Source organism: Lissotriton helveticus, chromosome 6, assembly GCF_964261635.1.
Source record: "Lissotriton helveticus chromosome 6, aLisHel1.1, whole genome shotgun sequence".
Classification (NCBI taxonomy): Eukaryota; Metazoa; Chordata; class Amphibia; order Caudata; family Salamandridae; genus Lissotriton; species Lissotriton helveticus.
The window spans coordinates 2,016,323,082-2,016,344,250 of record NC_136067.1 but is presented as its reverse complement, the minus strand read 5'-3'; the positions used below and the strand labels follow the sequence as shown (position 1 = coordinate 2,016,344,250).

At 45.2% G+C, this 21,169-nt stretch overlaps 1 non-coding gene across 1 annotated transcript; it reads left to right on the top strand.

The window, feature by feature from the left end:
- The first annotated feature begins 17,232 nt into the window (after nt 1-17,232).
- On the top strand, nt 17,233-17,357 carry LOC144765469 (U6atac minor spliceosomal RNA). The gene has a single exon (XR_013597449.1). It is a non-coding gene; the product is annotated as a U6atac minor spliceosomal RNA (small nuclear RNA).
- Nucleotides 17,358-21,169: the final 3,812 nt, after the last annotated feature.

Below are 21,169 nucleotides of genomic sequence, written 5' to 3'. Positions count from 1 at the left end.
GACAATAACATGCTAGTTGGGGCTGAGCAACACCAAAATGGTTAAAGGGACTGTAAGAAGGGACGGTGCAAGGAAAACAAACTGCGAGGGGCGGAAGGAAGGAGACAATGTAAAAAAAATTCAAATGAAAAGAAGCGAGACGGGTCAATTACATGTTCCCTCCAAGCGCAATGCCGCTGCCAGCAGCGGCAGAGCAAGAAAGTCAGCACAAACAAACGGTGCGAAGAGGTGGCTCAACATATAACGATGCCGACTTTGGAGAAGGAGAACAGGGTTCGAGCCTCAGCGTGGGTGGCATCATTAATTATAAATTAAATAAACTGAGATCTCCTGCATATTAAATATAAATAAATAAACAGCGTGCGTGGGGTGAGGGCAGGAAGCTGCCAGCTATTTAAAAAACAAAAATACGCTATTCCCTCAAAGTTATTACCAGCAAAATAACGAGAGTGTAGTTTGCACAAAGCTCTAAAATAGCACTGGAAACAAAGACAACAAGTGAAAGCAAGTTGCGGTAAAGCGGGTTTGGGCTTTCATTTAATGTTATTCCCGAAATGTGCTCCAGGCAACACGTTAATCTCTTTGTACGTCGTGTTTGTGCTGCATATTTGGAGGCTTGACAATAACATGCTAGTTGGGGCTGAGCAACACCAAAATGGTTAAAGGGACTGTAAGAAGGGACGGTGCAAGGAAAACAAACTGCGAGGGGCGGAAGGAAGGAGACAATGTAAAAAAAATTCAAATGAAAAGAAGCGAGACGGGTCAATTACATGTTCCCTCCAAGCGCAATGCCGCTGCCAGCAGCGGCAGAGCAAGAAAGTCAGCACAAACAAACGGTGCGAAGAGGTGGCTCAACATATAACGATGCCGACTTTGGAGGAGGAGAACAGGGTTCGAGCCTCAGCGTGGGCGGCATCATTAATTATAAATTAAATAAACTGAGATCTCCTGCATATTAAATATAAATAAATAAACAGCGTGCGTGGGGTGAGGGCAGGAAGCTGCCAGATATGGAAATACCAGCATCAAAGAAAACAAGACGGAGGGAAGAGAGGGGAGAGGGGAGGGGGGAGGAGAAATGCGACACGGCGGGAAGGGGCAGGCAGGATGACTCAGGGGAGGGGGCGGAGCGGGGCAGAGCGGCATGTGGGTGTGAAGAAGCCGGGCCTTTGAAGTGAAGCTAAGCTTCACTTCAAAGGTGTCGGAGGAATGCGGGCGGCTGTGCACGCGCTTTTAAGCTCAATGCACATGCGCATTGAGCTTAAAAGTCACGGGCACTGCAAGGAATCGCCACGATTCCTTGCAAGTTAGATAAAGAGTAGATGAGCCCCTATAGTCTCGCTTGCTCGATGCGCATGCGCATCGACAGGCGAGACCTAAAAAGGGACATAGCTACTATAATAGAAAATGGGCAGACATTTACTCATGCAGCTGGAATTAACTCCCAGTTTCAAGGGTACTACCAGAAATTATATACAGAGGATACTAACAGATCAGAGAAAGAAATAAAAGCTTTTATAAATAACTTTCTTAGTAACTTCGAGGCTATGGAAACATTGGACGCTGATACAAGAGAGGATCTTGAAAAAGAAATAACAATTGCAGAAGTTAGGACTGCACTATCATTATTAGCTTCTGGCAAAGCAGCAGGTCCAGACAAGATACCGATTGAGCTATTTAAGATACTTAGCCATCAGCTACTACCGATCCTACATGATTTATTTCTTGGAATACAATATAATGGTGTACCTCCAACTTCTTGGGAGGAAGCTAATATAATCGTCTTTCCAAAAAAGGGAAAATCCCCAGAGCTTCTTACATCATATCGCCCTATATCCCTTATTAATTCGGACTCCAAATTATATGCAAAAGTCCTAGCACTCAGGATCAGTGGGGTCATAGAACAGCTCGCCTCCCCCTGGCAACATGGTTTCATCCCTGGAAAGGGAACTACTGAACACATCCGTAGGGCAATTGCCTTATTTGACGTCATGACAGCTAAGGGGGAGCGAATGTCTATGATTCTACTGGATGCTGAGAAAGCTTTCGATCGTGTTACCTGGAAATTTTTATGGGAAGTTATGGCACGTAATAATTTTGGCCCCAAACTTATTAACTCAATAAAATCAATGTATTACCGCCCTAAAGCGAAAGTCCTTGCGGCCGGATTATTTTCTGAATCTATTAATATAACAAGAGGTACCAGACAAGGGTGTCCATGTTCACCCTTGCTATTTGCTCTATATATCAATCCTCTTATTTTGAAATTATTAGAGAGCTCTGTTATTAAACCGATTGTTAGTTATCAGATTGAAACGAAAGTACTGGCGTATGCTGACGATATTGCGGTAGTCACACCGGATCCTACAGAAGCTATTCATGAAATAGAGGTAATTACGTCGGAATTTGGGACTTACTCTGGGTACTCCCTTAATAAAGGAAAGACGATCATAATAAGCACACCCGATACAGTCTGTATTGATCCACGAAGAATTGAAAAAGCTACTTATCTGGGCATTGAACTCTGCGCAAACATTAAAACAATCTCACAAATTAATTTTGATCCGTTATTGAAAAAAATTGAGAACGACTTTAAAAGGGTCAATAGCCTTCATCTGTCTATTATAGGGAGAGTTAACTATGTTAAAATGAATACGCTACCCAGATGTCTCTACTTATTTAGAGCAATACCGCTAGCCATTAAAAAGGAGGCTTTAACAGCGATTAATTCACTTATATCTAAGTTTGTGTGGCAGAATGGAAAAATTAGGAGATCTATTGAACTATTGTCTCTGCCTAATCAGAAAGGTGGTCTTACTATACCTAATATGGAACTATATTATTGGGCAGCACAACTAAAACAGTTTATGTCGTTGCTTAGAGGTTATAGCGAATGGAATTTAGGGTCGTGCTGAAATACCGACAATATATGAACTTATAGTCGGGCGGGAGGCAAAAGGTTTGTTACTGCGAAAAACTGAGACAAGAAACTATAAAGCTTTTAAAGGTGAAATCATGATCAATGTTTGGAAAATTTGGAGTAAAATTGCTAAATACAGTAAAATTGAGAAAATTAATCGCTATACACCACTTCTCTATTCTAATGTTATTCAAGTACAGGATTCAGACGCCTTTTTAAAACTTTGGGCTAAGATAGGAATTAAGACAATTGGTGATTTTCTAATAAAAGATTACGACACAACTTTTTCAGATTTAAAAATTAAATATAATTTACCAAATGGGGATTTTTTGAAGTTTGCACAGATATTTGCCACACTAAAAGCTAAGGAATCGCTAATTTGCCTATATAAGTATGAAATTATGGATGTAATTTTTAGAACAAATACTAGAATTGGAATTTTATATAATACTCTTTTAAGCATGAAGAAAGATGATCTTGATAAAACGGAAAAAAAGTGGAGCTTAAAACTGAATAACCCAAACATGGATTTAGACCAGGTGTTAGAGATGAGTCAAAAGTTATTGATGGCTAGTAATCTTAAGGCACAATTGTACAAAACTATTTTTGACCTTTACTTTACTCCTGCTAAACTATTTACATGGGGTAAACGAGAGAATGATTTATGCCCAAGATGTACTCAAGGGCCGGCAACTCTTACTCATATGTTGTATACTTGTCCTAGTTTGACACTAGTAAAAACCATGATAAATTCCTTTTGGGAGGAAATTTTTGGACACATTATACCAGAATCAGAAACCCTATTTCTTTTTGGTCATGACCTTACCTTAAATTTGGAAAAAGCTGAAGAAAGATTAGTTTTTATTGGTATGGCTGTTTTCAGGATACTCCTATCTGCGAGATGGAAAGACACAGAGCCTCCAAGTTTTCACATGTGGTTAGCACGTCTTTTGGCAGCTTATAGATATGAATCTGCAATATTTAAAACGAGAGGGATACGATCTAAACTGCGAGGAGATGCGCTTTGGTGCCCAATAACTGAATGGAAAAATCGCATCCTCCCTGGCGGTATTGGGTGAATTTTTTTTTTTTTTTTGATCATATTTATAATTGACTCAGAATGTGTTTATATTGTTGTGTAATCTATAATTGTCTAAAAAGCTATCTATGCTGACTCTTTTGTTTTTGTATCTTAAACCCTGCGATTCCTTTGTTTATAACATTGTATTATTTGAGTTAATTTTGAACTGATGTATTGCTGTAATGATGTTCTACTTACTATGCCTGATTAAATAAAAAAATAAAAAAAAAGAGTTTCGTACTGTTTTAGCAGTACATCTAGTTTCTGTTCTAGTCAGTTCTGTTTCTCGAGAAAATTCATGTATTCTGTTTCCAGTATTCCAGGTAGTATTCTGTTCGAACTGTTATTTTAAATGTTTTTCATGTATTGTAATGTCGTGGTATGAATGTGGAGTATTTATCGTGTTCATTGTGTATTGTAATTGCGTATTGTGTCTAGGTTACAGTTCAGTCATGCCCTTATTTTCTAAACTACGTCAGTTAAAAACCAGAAAAGGTCTGCTAGAAGCAGCAGTTCCTGTCCCGCCTAGGGACAGTCCAGGTCATTTTATGTATCAAAAGCATGGCATAAGTGCCACATTATATCTAGATTTATGGGTAGAGTATACCAAACAGTTAGAGGAAAAGTATAGATGGCCTGTATCAGGCACATGGGATGCCGAGTGCATCATGCGAGTAGAAGAAGCATTATGGAAAAAGAAAGCCAGAAAGTCACAGAAAGATGCCATCGAGTTATGGCGCAAAGAATCTCATAAGAGAACCGAAAAAGAAATCAGAAAGTCAGAATTAAGTAGAGAATCTTTAGAACGAGCCCAAGAAAGGGAATTAATCGAGATAGGTGAACGAGTCAAAACCGAACAGTCAGACAGACAGAGGCATGCCCTTATTAAGGGTATGTATCCTCTTCTTGCCGAGGGCTTGCCAAAAGCGACCCCGGAGGCATCCAGTAATTTTCCGCCACCATTAGTTCCGACTAAGCTACGTCACAAACCGACCGCAGCTGATATTTTCACCTCGTCCTATTTGGACGACACAGTCCCGGAATATGCAAATCCTGTTCCGCCAGTCCCTGTAAATCAGGCAATTCCTGCTCCCCCAGACACCGGGGCACCCTTTGCAGTACCCGCTACGGTACCCCCGGTCCAGCCTACATTACAATTTCCCACCGCACCGGTACGACGAGTATCAGTCGACGATTCCAGTTTAGGGGCCGCAGGAGGAGGTCCTCCTGGTACCCCGCCACCACACCAACGTAGAACGTTGGCCGAGTTACATGAATGTGCGTTACAACGTACGCCCAAATTTAAGTCCGTTGCAGATATCCGACGAGCTCTTACTGAATGCCGCTATGATCCGGTTGCAGGTGATGATAGTACAGTAATATATTCCATCCGTGTAAGACGGGTGACCGGGTATTTAGACACCCTACCAGATATGAAAGGAGATCTAGACAGAATATATCGTTTCATCCGTACAGGGGATGATCCAGAAAGTATTGGCGAAGCCATGTCTCAAAGGAAAGCTGAGATCCAGCTCATGATATTAAAGTTTCCGATTAATTGTCTAATAAGAGAACAAGACTACCCGACTAAAGATCCGGCCGAAATGAGAATCCTGACAAGGTGGAGTGATAATATAGCCGAGGGTAAGCACAAGACTATCAGTAGTATAGAGAGTATGTACAAGAAAATTCGTAAGGAAATAATAAGGTTACACGAACAACGTAAAGCAGCACAAGTGAGCGAGAAAGAGAATGACTCTCCTACGGAAGAGGTAGAGGACGAGAATCCCGCCAGAATAGCGTATGTAGGAAAATCTAGATTTCCAGATCGCCATTTATGCCTAGAACACAAGACAGTTTTTCATCATCCAGCACCAGAACAAGGTTCTCTAGAACAAGTATTTCAAGCTACCGATCATATTCTGAAATTACGAATCGGTTATAGTGAATTAAGTACTATGCATGAACAAGAACTAGTCCGATCAGCAGTCCGATGGATTACTGATTCTACCACTTTTCCAGATGAAATAGTGGCACAAATGTTTCTGAAATTGCCCCCAGCCGAGCAACGACTGGTGGGTATGTATATGATCCAGCACCTCATTACTCTGTATGAGGGTCAACACTCTGATCCAGGTCCGTTACACGATGTCCTGAACGAGTTACTCCAGTATAGATGGAAAGGTCTAGGTACCGATTTAATTAGCGTCATTCTAGAACAGCGCCACAAATATAGTATGTTTTTGAACCCTCATTTTGTTCATGTCTCACCCCCAGAAAGTAAACCCTTTTACATAGATAGACAGAACCCGTTACGAGAAGTACACCCAGTCAGGACAACAGATGGTGAAATGCAACGAGTGTTTGTTTACACCCCGATTACAAAGATGGAACTCTTAGAGATGAAGAAATTAATTCCTTGTCACGACAAAGATCCAGCAGGGTTCCACCGAGAATTAAAAGACATGCTCCGTATGGGAGAATACACGTATCCAGATATAATTAAAATGTTAAAGGTCCTGTTGCCCGCAGGGGTATACGAGAAACTCAAGGAAAAAGATTGGGAGGTGGGAGAGAAAAAGATCGATTGGGCAGTTCTAGAAGCTGAAGATAAGATACGAGTACCAGGTACCGGTCTAGGAGAGAAATGTAAAGAATTACCAGAACTGTTAATACAAGTTTTGCCTAGATTATTAGCCACTAAAAAGGAAGACTGGGATGCAATCTCAGCCTGTAAACAGAAACAAGACGAAGACACTAGTGATTTTTATTCTAGATTTGAAAAGTGTTTTATTATAAACAGTGGATTGAAAACGAGTAGTGAGTCATACCCTCATCTTTTTGTTACTAAATTAGTCGAGAATTCAAGTCCCCAAGTAAAGAATCGAGTTTTGAAAGTCGAAAGTACCTGGCAAGCTAATACTCCGTCCCAGATGTTACAGATGCTCCAGTACCACCAGAATAGAATCAGAGAAGAGCAAGATCATGAAAGAAAACGTATGAAAGACACGAAAATGAAAGTACTAGTTGCACAATCTGTTCCTCAAGACAGTCAGAAGAGGGGTCCGAATCAAGCCAGTCATCCTGCAGTTCCCGTTAAAGGGACATGCAATTATTGTAAACAGCTAGGTCATTATATAAACGAGTGTGCAGTTCTGAAACACAATATAGCTACTGGTAAGACTAAAGAAAGACCACGTCCGCCTAGACAAGAACAAGTTTCACAGACTTCTCAGCCACAGAATGCACAACAGACAGTTCCAGCACCGCAGCCTATTGCTGCAACACAGCATGTTACACAGCAGATGTACCAGTATGCACAGTCCGAGTATCCAGAGTATCAGCCATATTCATGAAACAGCCTAGAGAGGGAGGTAGGCTTGCCTCTCATCGAGATACCTGTAGATCAAGAGGGTCCCTATGTTCATAGTCAAGTATTAGGGAAAGACAGAAAGTTTCTGATTGATACAGGGGCAAGTAGGACCACCATCAGCCACGCCGAAGTTCCAGGGGCTCCGCTCTCAGGCTCTAGAAATGTTTCCCTTGGATTTTCAGGAAAGCCTATTGTAAACGAGATATCTGAGCCAGTTACTCTAGAAGTAGGTCCATTGTCCCGCACTACTGATCTATTACTTACGAAGTCATGTCCAGAAAATCTGTTAGGTATTAAAACACTGAAAGAATTAGGTGCAGTTATTTGCTGTTCACCCGAGGGAATACGACTGTTTCTACGTGACTTCAAGGGTCACTATGTGTTACGAGATTTTGATCCGAGATTGTCTAATGTCCCGCAGCATCTATGGGCGCAAGGTCCAACTGATGTTGGTTATATGCAAATCACACCCCATCGTGTGACTCTCAAGCCAGGTGTAGTCCTGCCGCGAATCAGACAGTACAGGCTGCCACCTGAGGCTGTAGCAGCCTTATCCAAAATCATTGACGAGCTCATGGCTCAAGGAGTAGTTGTAGAAACTGACTCCAATGTATGTAATTCTCCGATCATTCCAGTCATGAAACGTACTGATCCAAATGCACCCCCAGTATATCGATTAGTGATTGACCTTCGAGAACTTAATAAATGTATTATTCCCCAGTACCCAGTTGTCCCAGATATTTCTTCCCTATTGACAGCTATTGATTCCGAAGCCTCATTTTTCACAGTCATAGACCTCAAGAACGCGTTTTTCAGTGTCCCCATTCATCCAGACAGCCAGTTTCTTTTCGGATTTTGTTTAAATGGAAGGAGCTATATGTTCACACGAGCTCCTCAAGGTTTCACAGAAAGTCCTAGTATTTACAGTCAAGCACTTAAGAGACAACTAGACAACATTCACATGCCAACTGACACTGCCCTGCTCCAGTATGTCGATGATCTAATAATCACAGCCCGTTCTGAACGTGCTTGCGAGCGAGCATCCCTTACAGTCTTGTATTTCCTTGCCGAGATGGGGCACAAGGTGTCCCCTTCAAAGCTTCAATTCTGTGTCCAGCAAGTGATCTACTTAGGCCACTTGCTGTCCAAGAGGGGTAGGCAGTTGACACCTGGCCGTATCCAGTTAATAGCGAGTTAATAGCGAGTCTTCCTCAGCCCAAGACCCAGAATGAGGTACGTGCTTTTATCGGCCTTACTTCTTACTGCAGACAATGGATTCCTCAGTATGCATTCCTAGCCAAGCCACTGATACAGTTAACGACACAGGAGGCAGCCGTATCGACTGTCCTCCCTTGGACATCTGAACATACACTTAGTTTCAATGAGTTAAAGAAAGCTTTATGCCAAGCTCCTGTTCTAGCTACACCGAACTACAGTAAGCCTTTTACACTTTTCGTCACTGAACGTGAAGGTACAGCATTATCTGTTCTCACACAAGATCAAGCAGGACAATACAAGCCATGTGCTTATTTTTCGAGCACACTAGATCCTGTAGCCCAGGCTCTGCCTGCGTGCCTCAAGTCAGTTGCAGCCACAGCACTAGCTATCAGACAAAGTGATTCCATAGTGTTAGGACACTCCTTGACAGTACAAGTTCCACACTCTGTGGAAGTTCTTTTAAACCGAACACAGACTCAGCACTTGACAATTGCACGTTTAACAGGTTATGAATTGACACTGTTCCAGCCACACATAGAAATCAGACGCTGCAACGTTCTAAATCCTGCTACACTGTTACCATCAGTTAATTGAAATCCTGCCACACACGACTGTGTGGAAGTAGTTAACATTATGACTAAGCCAAGACAAGATCTGACAGATATTCCATTACCAGATCCCGACCTGACACTTTATGTGGATGGTTCATGTATGAGAACAAGTACAGGAGAACTAGTAGCCGCGTATGCAGTGACTACAGACACTGAAGTTATAGAAACACACCGTATTGACACCCTGTCCGCTCAAGCAGCAGAGCTAGTTGCTCTGACCCAAGCCTGCATACACGCTAAGAACCTGAAAGTTAATGTTTACACAGATTCACGTTATGCATTCGGAGTTGTACACGACTTTGGAGTGCTCTGGCAGGAGAGAGGTTTCATGACTTCTCATGGAACCAAGATTCAGCATGGTCTCCTTATTCAGGCTCTGTTAGATGCCATACATTTACCGACATCTATTGCTATCATGAAGTGCAAAGCACATACGAAAGTTACTGACACTATTTCTCAAGGTAACGATCTAGCAGATCGCACAGCCAAGCTTACAGCACAGACTCCAGACATTTCAGTTAATCCGACACAGACACATATTCCAGATCCGACTACATGTATGATAGTTAAGGACCCCACTCAAGATGTCATAGATATTCAGTTACATGCTACTCCCGATGAAATCAAGAAATGGTCCGAACAAGGAGGGGTCCAGACAGATCAGGGATGGGTAACGAAGGGTAGAGCCACATGGTTTCTCCCCGACTCAATGGTTCAAGTCATTATCAATACCGCACATAGTCCAGCACATTTAGGAGAAAAAGCTATGTTAGACAGTATCCAGAACATTTGGTTCAACAAGCATTTACGGGCTGCAGCCAAACAGAAAGTCCGTACCTGTATGATATGTTGTCAGTTTAATCCAGGTAAAAGTGTCCCGGTGGAACAAGGTGGATTCCAGCCCCCTGACCACCCTTTTGAAGTCCTCCAAATGGATTATATTCAGATGGAGCGATGTCGAGGTTTCAAGTATGTCCTTGTAGTTGTATGCGCTTTGTCCAGGTGGACAGAGGCATATCCAGTCCCAGATTACACAGCCGCGACCACTGCCAAGCAGTTGGTTCGTGAATTCTTCCCCCGCTACGGACTCCCTAGAGTCGTATATTCTGATAACGGCCAGCCATTCTCATCCGAGTTGATGAAACACATTTCCCTGTTGTTAGGGTACCAGTGGAAGTTCCATTGTGTACGCCATCCTGAAGCAGCTGGTCTAGTAGAGAGACATAACCAGACCCTGAAAATCCGTATTGCCAAGATTTGTAAAGAGAAAGGTGTGGACTGGCTAGTAGCTCTGCCAGTCGCTTTATTTTATATGCGCATGGTCGCACATTCCAGATCAGGTCTGTCCCCGTATGAGGTCGTATTCGGCCGCCCCCCTAACATGTGGGGTACACCTAGACCTTGAAGTATTACAGATGTTTCAAGTAATATGCTGACAGATTACCTAGCTTCCTTGATGTCTGCCCTCAACTCTTGTCGTTCACAGGTTGCTGCCGCATTTCCAGACAATACCGAGGTGGCACCGCATGACATCGTTCCCGGATGCATGGTTCTTGTCCGGAACTTTGATCGTTCAAGTCCGCTGGAGCCTCGCTGGAAGGAACCCCAACAGGTCCTCCTGGCCACCCGTACTGCCGTCAAGCTGGAAGGCAGGAAGGGCTGGGTCCACCTGTCACATGTGAAAAGATTTTTTGGACTAAAGCCTGTTTCAAAGAACATTTCCGAGGATCTTAAAGACTGCCAAAGTACTATTCTTAAGGACTGTCCCGCAAAAGACAATGATACTGAACCCTCCCTGTTAGAGAAAACTCCGCAACAGGAGTATAAGCTCAAATTAAGGTCTAGTAAAATAAGTCAGCCAGTTTGATTGTCTAAGTCCTCCCCTAGGTGAAACGGTTAGACCGGTTTCTGACATGTATAAAATAGACCCCCATAGTGAGAGAGTTAGTCAAAACTCAATCCGATGTATCGTTTTTCTAAGTTTCATATTGTTTTTCAGCCTTATGATTACCTGCACATGTTATGCATTTTATTTGTATTTTCCAGTTTCTCATGTAAATAAGTCTTCTATTGCTACAGTAGAACACACGTTTAGTGATCTGCCTCCTCATGAACTCTCATATCGTCTCGCTATGCGAAATAATTCTTTTATCCGCATGTTACATTATTCACACCAGACCAGCAATGCCACTAATTGTTGGGTGTGTGGTCGACTCCCCCCTTTCCAGACACCGAAGGGAGTTCTGCCACTCTTTCCTTATCCATTTTCACATAATGGTTCGTGTGGAGCATGGTCCACGTTAACGTCATCCTCAACAGATATGTCTTTTCTTAACAGTACATGTTTTCCAGACAAGCAAGGTCTTCCCCACAGAACAGGGTTAGATCTAGAAAATGAAGTTTATAATTTAGGTAATTATTCTTCGAATTTCATGGTCCTGAATGTTCAGTCTGATTCTACTCCAGACCTACCTACTATATCAGTATTACCAGTTAAAGGCGAATTATGTGTCCGAAATAATGGTTCCGTACATGTAGGCCATAGTGATTGTACTACTATTATCAAGTATAGTGACAGTAGGAAATCTATTTTCAAAGCTTCACGTCATTCTTATTTTGTTTGTGGTCAGACCGCATATGTTCGTTTGCCCCTCGATTGGGAGGGAACCTGTTACATTGCCTTCCTACTGCCACCAGTTTTTCTAGCCCCACCTGACTACCATAGGAATTCCCACCTAGTACATACTAGACACAAAAGAGATCTCCCGATTGTCGATTATACTGAAACTGCTCTAGAACAATACATAGATATCAATAAAGGTGTCTTCCCCTACTTAGGCACTGTTGTAAATAGTAAACTGATACGTAGATTAACCAGAACCCTCGAAGCAGTAGTGACTGAGACTACTTCTGCTCTAGGTAACTTGACCGAAGAGCAATCCTTTATGAGAATTGTCGTGCTCCAGAATCGTCTCGTCCTTGACGTCATACTGGCCGATAGGGGCGGGGCATGTAGAGTCATCGGATCTAGTTGCTGCATTTTCATTCCTAATAACGCACCGTCTGTTTATTCAGCTATTACCAGACTCCATAATATTGCCTATATGTTACACCAAGATCCAGGCACCTGGACATGGTCCGGTTGGTTCTGGAATACAATTTCCGCCTGGGGATGGAAAGTATTGTCATTTCCTGGGTATTGCAGTAGCGATCATATTCAGTTGCTGCCTCTGTATACAATGTGGCCCTGCGATTTGCGGCATTTGTGCTACCTCTTGTATTCCTAGTCCTAAGTCCCGTTCTAAACCCCGTTCCAAGAAAATTCGAGACGAGCAAATGATACTGTATGAAATGATAGATGGTATCATGAATATTGATGTTTCCTGATGGAAAAGTAGTGACAAGGAGGGAATGTGGAAAAGTAAATTTTGCGATGTTCTGTGTCCCTACGTGTCCTCCATCTTATGTTATGTGTGCATGATTAATATGCATATGTATTCCCCCTGTTCGATTTAAGATGCAATTATAGTTGTGTCCATCTCTAGTATGCCAGTTTCCAGTTCTCGTGAATACTACGAATATTAGGCCTATGTTAAGTTACGTTGCCACGTTTCTCAGTGTGCACGTTATTTCATTGTAAAGTCCCCGTTTCTAGGCCTCAAAAGGGCCCGGACACCAGATTCAGCTCCTGTCTCCTGAACCCTCGCTGAGGAGCGATACAGCCCCCACCTGTATCCTCGACCCTTCACTTACTTCCTGCCTCACAGTGCCCGGTTCAGCCTGGCTCTGCCAAGAGTATGTTATGATTCTAGTTATCAGTCCAGCCCTCCTTCTCTGCATTCCTAAGCTCCTGAATCGCATCAATAGTTTCCGTCATTGTCTAGCCTTTACGTCTCCATGTAAGAGAAATACTGTATTAATGGTCATTTAATATTCTTCATCACGCACTACATGTAGAATAATGCATGCTCCAGTCTTAGAGTCTGTTAGCCTCTCCCCTCCTGACTCTTAGTTTATATCAACATGTCCTCTAAACATTAGATACTAGATAGGGTTTAGGTACGTGTCGCCCTGACTCTCCAGACTTCAGTCTCTGCTCCTAGCACAGAGTTCATAGCCCCCAGCTTCTCCTAGTAACACGTCATTGTCAGTTTGCGCGCACCATTAGGTCAGAGGTCCCGGCTCCTTAGGTAGCCCCCTCCATGTTTCCGCCCCATTTATGACATATTCTGTTACGTTTACATCACATGTCTATGTACACGCCTCTTGTTACACCCACTTTCACTCTTATCTTTCGCGACTGCTATTGACCACACCCACTGCTCCGCCTATTGTATGTATTGCAATTGCAACTGTTTTAGTATATATGCTTGTGTACTGTTATTAAAGTTAGCGCGCTCATCCCATATCCAGCCCCGGCAGCTGCCGGGCCCTGCCATCCTATTCCTATGCAGGTTGTCCTGTTCCTGTCCTTTATGCTGTATTAAAACCTGCAAACTCCTACTACCTCGAATCTTGACTCTTATTTATTGAGCTATCTGTTATTACTATGTCCAGTAAAACCTAGATCCGGTATTATTTATTTATATACCACAGTTCGCTTCCCCCCCCTGGCCTTCTCGTGGGGCGCAGGGTTTGTCGTACGGTTTGCCTTTCGACCTGGGCCTTTGGTAAGCAACAGATGCCCTGCTTGCCCGCTTTTACAGGGACTCGTCTTTCCTCTGCTTTTACGATCCGACTCGATTCAGGGCGGGGGAACTAGTCGGATGCAGCAGGGGGGGGGGCACTGGCTTGGATATAAGAGCCCGTTGGCTCTTACAGCTGTAGTCCCCTCCGGAGCTCAGAGCTCCTAGCGGCTCGGGTTCCTTGGTGTCCTGTATTGGGGCCTTTGATTGTTTTGCAGTGGGGCTCAGTTTAGTCATGCATGGGGGCACTGCATGCGCATGCGGCCTTAAATGTTGGCGTTCTCTAGTGCTGTTGGCACTGCCGTTGCTGGTCAGCCAGGCTGCCTTTCCTCCCGAAGGTATGTGGGCTACATTTGCTTCACTCCGTGGTGCGTGCTTTAGTGGGCCGCTGTTGCTTGTCCAGGTGTCTGAGACGGCAGCACGGCGGGGCATTTGCACTGGTGGAGCCACCGCCTCCAGGTTGTGTAGGGTGCAGGAGAAGGCTTTGTTTCGGACTCGCCGCCATGTCCGTTTTATGTTGTTTTCATTCATATTTATCAGATAGGGTGGCTAAGTGTCGTCGCTTAGGCCACGGTCCTTTAGGCGGAAGAGCAGTGTGTCTCGCATGTAGTTCCCCGCCGTGCTAGATTTTCGGTGGATTGCAGGGGAACCAGGTTCGAAGCTATCCCGCCGGGCAGCCCTCTGCAGTGCCCATTTCTCGTAATCACACTTTACTGGACTTCATTTTACACAGACGCCAACAATAGGTGTCAGGTGCTCCATTTTAGGGACATATCCGATCTTGGGAGCACTTTCAGTAAGCACCTGAATATATCTTAACAAGTCCTTGGAGTAGCGACTTTTTTTGGCTACGATTCGGGCAGCAGCTATCGGGGCTTTTCTGGGGGTTTAATTTTCAGGGGTGCATTTTTCTCATCAGTACATTGTCCACGTAGAGGTTTCGACTGCGTCACTTGGCAGCTGTCTAACAACAGAACAATTGTGACGTAGGCATCGGTGGCATTGGTACAAGTACAGGAAGCAAGCAAGATGTAGGAGGTAGCTAACAGTGTGTCACCAAATAAAGTGAGCTTTGTTTTTTTACAAAAGAGTAACTATATTAGGTAGTAGGAACTTGTCGGCATCCAAAGGCAGAATCTCTATCGACATGTCACTGGGAAGACTCTTCCATAGTCTAGGTGATTAGAACTTTCCTTTCTTGGGGTCTTCATCTCTTCTGAGAAGGAGCATATTATCAGGGAAGTGTCTTTAAGGGAGAGTAACTTAGAGGTCTTCATAATGCCCTGGAATGAGGAGGTGTCCCTAGGTAGAATGGTAAGGGGACAAGTTAGATGTTAATAATATAACACACAACAGTGCTAGGGTCATCCGCTGACCTAGCACACCAACCAGACTCTGTTTCTAGACTCGTATTCACTGCTGCCTCTGCACTACGCTAGTGTTTGTCCCACCCTACCCCTTCCAAGATTATATCATGGACAAACCAGTTCTCTTATCTGTCATCTGGCTTGAACATGGTAGCATAGGGGGCATTGTGGGCCCCTGCCTCTTTGGCGAGTATATATTCTGGTAGGTGAGGGGGGGCAGGGCTTTTAATGGATGTGTATTGTTTCACCTGCAGGAACAGCGCTGGACACCTGCCCTACTCCCGTGGGGGATCACCAGAACTAACTACAGGTAGATATGTTTTCGCACTCGAGAGGCAGTGGGCATCCCGTTGCAGCTGTCAAACATGCACTCTATCTTTTCTATCCCCACTTAGTGTGGACGTCTCTAGAAGGTGTCTGTGTGCTTCACATTAGGAACAGACCTGTAGGCGGGTTTGCTGGCACAGTGGACTTTGTATACACTGCAGGGGGCTGTGTCTGACCCCTTGGACACAGGTTGTACCCCCGGTGGGTCTTCCCAGCCTTTAATCCATCTGTGGTCGATGATTGAGTCGTTTTGAGTTAGGTATTAGGTTCTTCTGTTCAGCGCCCAGAATGATTTTCATCTCTTTGGCAGTCTCCCTAACATTGGAACCCCTGGGAGGACACTCCCATAGTTAGAGTATTTATTTTGCAAGTTTGAAAGGTCTTTGACAGAGATTAGCGGCACGACGTTTGCTGTACCAGTATGATTAGGTGGTCTACCAGTTCTCCCACTGACAAGCAGGCTTGGACTCTGTAGCTTGGTGCCATTTGGCCCCTGCTCTTTTCCCCTGATTTCACTTTGGTAGCGTTTTATATTCTTGATTGTGTTCCCCAAGTTGCATGCACAACGCTGGGAAACGACCCTACCCCTTTGGGGGGTCACCGGAAGTATTACCAAGTAGAGGGCCTTACCCACTGGGTTTGTGGGACTGTGGGCGCAGCTGACTGGGTATAGGGCAACTAGAACGGGTATGTCCCTGTCCTCCACTAGTCTCTATTAAGGGGCAGTCACTCCGGCTTGTACTTGACTGTCGTCAGCACACAAATATTCAAGCATGGGTAGATAAGGGCAGGGCTACCGCTTGAACTACTTATTACATACGTCCCCCAGCACCTCTATGTTACAGGCATGCCCCTTTTCCTCTCTCCGGTGGTGGGATAGCAATCCCGGGGGCTATCTAGCAAGCAGGACAGGGTTGGTCTCTACTACTTTGTGCCATTTAGGGACAGCAGGTGGGTCTACCGGGGTTGGGACCACAGCATCTCAGCTCGCCACGGGTTTATAGTCACCCACTTAGGATGCAGTGTCTGCCCTGATGTTCAACATCTGTCTTTGGGGCTTTAAGAAGGGGGCAGGTGCTTTATTCCACCCTGGGGAAGAATTACTGTGGGATTTGGTGAGTATGAGCTTAGCAGGCATCTCCTGCGGGATATTGGGTGTTCCCCTTTTATTTGTCCGAGTCAGGGCAACTTGAGTATTCCGTGGAAACAGTTTCATGAACCACCTGTGCTATATTCTGTAATGTCATTTTCTGTAACATTTCGGAAGACGAGGCTTATCATGCATCACCTTATGAGGATGGAATGTGTACCATGGTACAACAACAGGCGCTCTTATAGGGTCTTTATCCTGTTGGGCTAGGTAGATTTTGCTGACCGTTGTTGCTGGTTTTGGGCTTTCACTGGCCCTTTTCTCTTGTCCAAGACACTCTTGGGTTTCGTCCTATGTAGACCTTTCCATGCTATCTGGCTGGCCTATCAGGGTGCGGAGCAGGTACAAGGAATATAACACACTGGGGCCAGGGTGTGGGGTCCTGGATCAGAACGCCCAAGTTTGGAGTGCAGCCTTTTCTATTCACAGGACAGGCGTATCTGGTTCTCAGGCACCTCTCTGAGAAGTACATTTAGGGCAGTCGGATTTTGGTAATTAGGGTGTTGTATGAAAGGAGAGAAGGTTAGCTCTCCCCTTGACAATGATGGAAAAGGTCCTAGTGGCCTTTACAACACATATACGGTGAAGGCACTGCCACTTACTTCGTGGCGTCTAACCATGTTTTGGCTTACATGAGTTACTTTAGTACCTGGTGGTTAGTACCTGCGGTCCGGACTAAGGGTTACTCAGGTCTCAAGTGGCGATCGTATCTCAGCACATGTGACTAGCAGGCCATTTGTATGTATCCACTGGATAGGGTCATAGGAGTGTATTTGTTTTATGTGCAGCCAGCAGAACGCTTTTTTAGCTAGTATTTCGGATTTATTATCATGGTTGGACACCTCTCACCAGCCGTGCGAATGTAAACCGGGTCACTCTACAGTGTAATATTTGTTATCCTTTTCGTATCAACTACACCGGTGCCGCACAGGGGGCCCTTTCAGTTTTCCTCACTTGCCTGGTTCGGGTTATACCCAAGACAAATTAGGAAAGGTTATCCTAGCTAGGTGAGGCAGTCAAGTCTGGACCTCCGGAGGGGCGGATAGGGACCGCCTCAGCCATTTACAGTAACGAATTTCCTGGTCCTCTTTTGCCAGGGTGGTTGGTATGGTGCGCTGCACCGTCCTTCGAGTGTCAGCCAAGTATCACCGCCTGGCTTTCTCATGGGACCACTACTACAAGCTAAGGGTAAGACTAGGATTTTGTTGAATTTTGCCTTTGGACTTTCGCTAGTCTGCAATCTGGGGCCCAGTATTTTGTCACTTGTTGGCACGTTCCAGCCAGACAGGTTTTTGGCATTTCAGGAGGGCCTGCAATTGTTGTTTGGGTTTTACTATTAAGGTCCAGATGTAGGCAGGTATCACAACAATCTATTTCTAACTGCAGGGGTTTACACGCAGTGGAAGCCCCTAAGCTAGGCGCACCGGCACTCAAGTGTTTTGAGACAGCTTAGTTTGTGGTTATTCAGGTTCTTAGGTTGGGAGAGCTTAGGCAGTTTTTGCACGCAGGGACGTGCGTGCTGGGAATGTATTAGTGTCCTAAGCTGCACAACGTGGTATAGGCACTTGGCTAAGGCGCTCGCTAATAGCCTCCGTGGGTTCCTTGAATGCCCAAACTTGGCGACGCGGGAGGCTTGCGCAGGCAGGCGAGTGCGGCAGGGGCGTCGCTAAGCGGCAGCCAGGCAAGGGGTTTGCCCAAGTATGGTGAGAATTCGTGGATGGCAGGCTTGCTTCATGAGATGGATCCTCGAGACGGTCCAGGACAGTCTAATTTCCAGCCCTTTCCAGGCTGTGGCTATAGCTTCCTGATAAGTTCTTGGATTGGGGTGTGGGTTGACACCTTGCAAAATCTTGCAGTGTCTCTTGATCTGACCCAATTCCCTTTATTCCCCAACACTGACCGTGACACCTGGTGCGGCACCAAGGACCTTTTTCTTTATATTGCGCTGGTCATCCCGTCATGTCATGGCACCTGATAGATCAGCCACATTTAACTCACGGTGGGTTTCGCCACCAGTGGGGGACAGGTAATTTTCAGTGGTCAGACTTGTCTCCATCTCTGTAGGCAAGGCACTCGTCAAGGGAGGCGCTGGAGCCCAGACGCAGGAAGTCCTGCGCTGTGTGTAATTCAAAGGGCAGAGGAGATAGGACGTCATAAGACTTTGGAGACCTTACGCCATGCGCAAGGGGCTTTGGGAGGATATCTTGACACTCCTGCCCGATTTATCTTGGACCGATTCTGGTTGGTTAGGGGTGAGGCCCTAGAAATAACACGCTAGAAATAGTAGGAAGTATGCCGGCCTTGGTGGGGGGCCCTGGCTGCGACGGTCGTCACACCCAGGGCTGTGGCGGAGTTACAGGGCGATCCAGAGGCAGAAAGGTACCTGGGAGTACCCTCTTCAGGAGCACAATAGGATGCTGAGGCCTAATATCCCCAGGAAGTCTGTGCGGTGGACCCTGGGGGTGCAACGGCGCCCCGCTATCCTACGGGTGGTTGAAAACCTGTACAACCGGGGGTCGCTTGAACGCTCCGCCCCTCGTAGGGGGGCGCGTGAGCAAGAGGGTGGACCAATGGTTCACCGGAAATGGGAGGGGCTATCTCCTCACCACAACGGCTAAGCAACGATTGGATAAGGCCGCGTTGCAAATTGGCCCATCAGGTGGCTTGCCTTTGGATCGTCTGTAAGATAACCCACCTTGTTGGCATGTGTATATGCTAATAAACCTGCAGCTACTTTTCTCCAACAAAAAGTTGTCTTGTCTGCTTATTTCTGCGACATGCATGTTGCTGCGAGCGGGCTGGTGAGTGGGCCGATATTGGCACTATGCCTGCTATTTTATAATGTTGTATGCTGTGTTGATTTAGAGGATATATCTGGTTGACCTCTATCTTGTCCATTCTCTCTTTTAGTGCATGCTGTACTACTTGAAAAGAGTGATGGAAACGATATGAACACCTAGCAATGTCAGGTGATTTCTGTATCTACTTTTGATTTTGAGCACTTTTTTCATTATCACTAATTTGCAGTAGCTATCAATATATTTGGTCCTGATGAAAGCAATGACAAATTGGTCATTAATTGCTGAAACATGTTGACCTCATGAAACATCCAGGCAGTTCAAATTATAGTAACTGCCATTGACTACTTTTTTATTATTGGACGAGTGGGTAGCACCTTAATAAAATTATTAGAACCCCCCATCCAATTTTATCATCACTTTTGTTTATTTTTTACACTTTTTGTGCACTGCAAACATCAGTCCCCCCTCTTTGTGTCATCTGTCTAAAGATCCTGAAGACTGAGTAGCAAGACCACAGTAAGACCTATCTGATTGGCAGAGGAGTCCTTTATTTACATCTTGACCCTCTGCCATGAAAGTTTAATGGCTCTCGCTTAGTGGTGGTCTTGATAGAACCCCAAATGATGAAGGGCGGTTCCGTGTGGTGACTGATGGGCATCCTTTCTTGACCATTTTGAGAGGACCCTGTTTAGATACATACACGTTTAGGTTACTTTGGTTCCTTTTTAGATCACACTGTGCGTACACTTTAGTTTGCTAGACCCTCTGATATAATTTGTTGTTACTATGCCTACTATACCAGGGTGAACAAACCAGCATATACCCAATCCCGCCTGCTCTATCAGAGAGCTACCGGCAATGGAACCTAACGTCGGAGTGTCCCGGCTCAGCCCGCTAAAGCAGAGCAACCCTGGCTGGGGTCTCCAAACTACAGTACATGTAGAGCCTGCGGTACCCGCCGCCCCGCCTGCCAAAGCAGAACACAGCCGGCAGGGAGTCAAAATATGCTCGCTGACTCACGTGCGTGTGAAAAATACAAAAGCCCTGCTCACTAAAGCTGAACAAAGGGTACAATGATATATAACTAGGCATGGGCGGATTTGCGGATCGTGGATCCGCAAAATCCGCGGATTTTGCGGATTTGCGGATTTATTCGGCCCGAAGGGCGCAGGGGTGCCCTAGGGTGAGCTGTCCATCATAGTGGGTCAATGGCGGGGAGACGGTGCACACCGCGAGTGTGTGGGCGGGGCTTCCATGCGAGTGCACATGCCTCTTGTGTGTATAAAAGGTATGAGACCGATCAGAGCAGTAGATGAAGAGACAGAAGCTCCTGGTCACAGGAACAGCACGAGGATTGCGCTCGTGAAAGTCAAGGATGCAAAGGCCTCTATCAAGCATCACAGCTGATTTTCGACGGTAGATTTAGGAAGAAGGCACACCTGCCCAGCCTCGATGACACGCACAATTGTTTTTGGGCTGATGAATGAGTCACTGAATTTGAGCTTCAACTAGTTCCAGCGACCATGTGTGTGCTGTGTTACTATGCAATCGCACAGAAGGGCGCAGGGGTCCCCTCAGTGAGCTGTGCTGGCTGGCCTGGCTTCCATGCGAGTGCACATTAGGGCCTCTTGTGTGT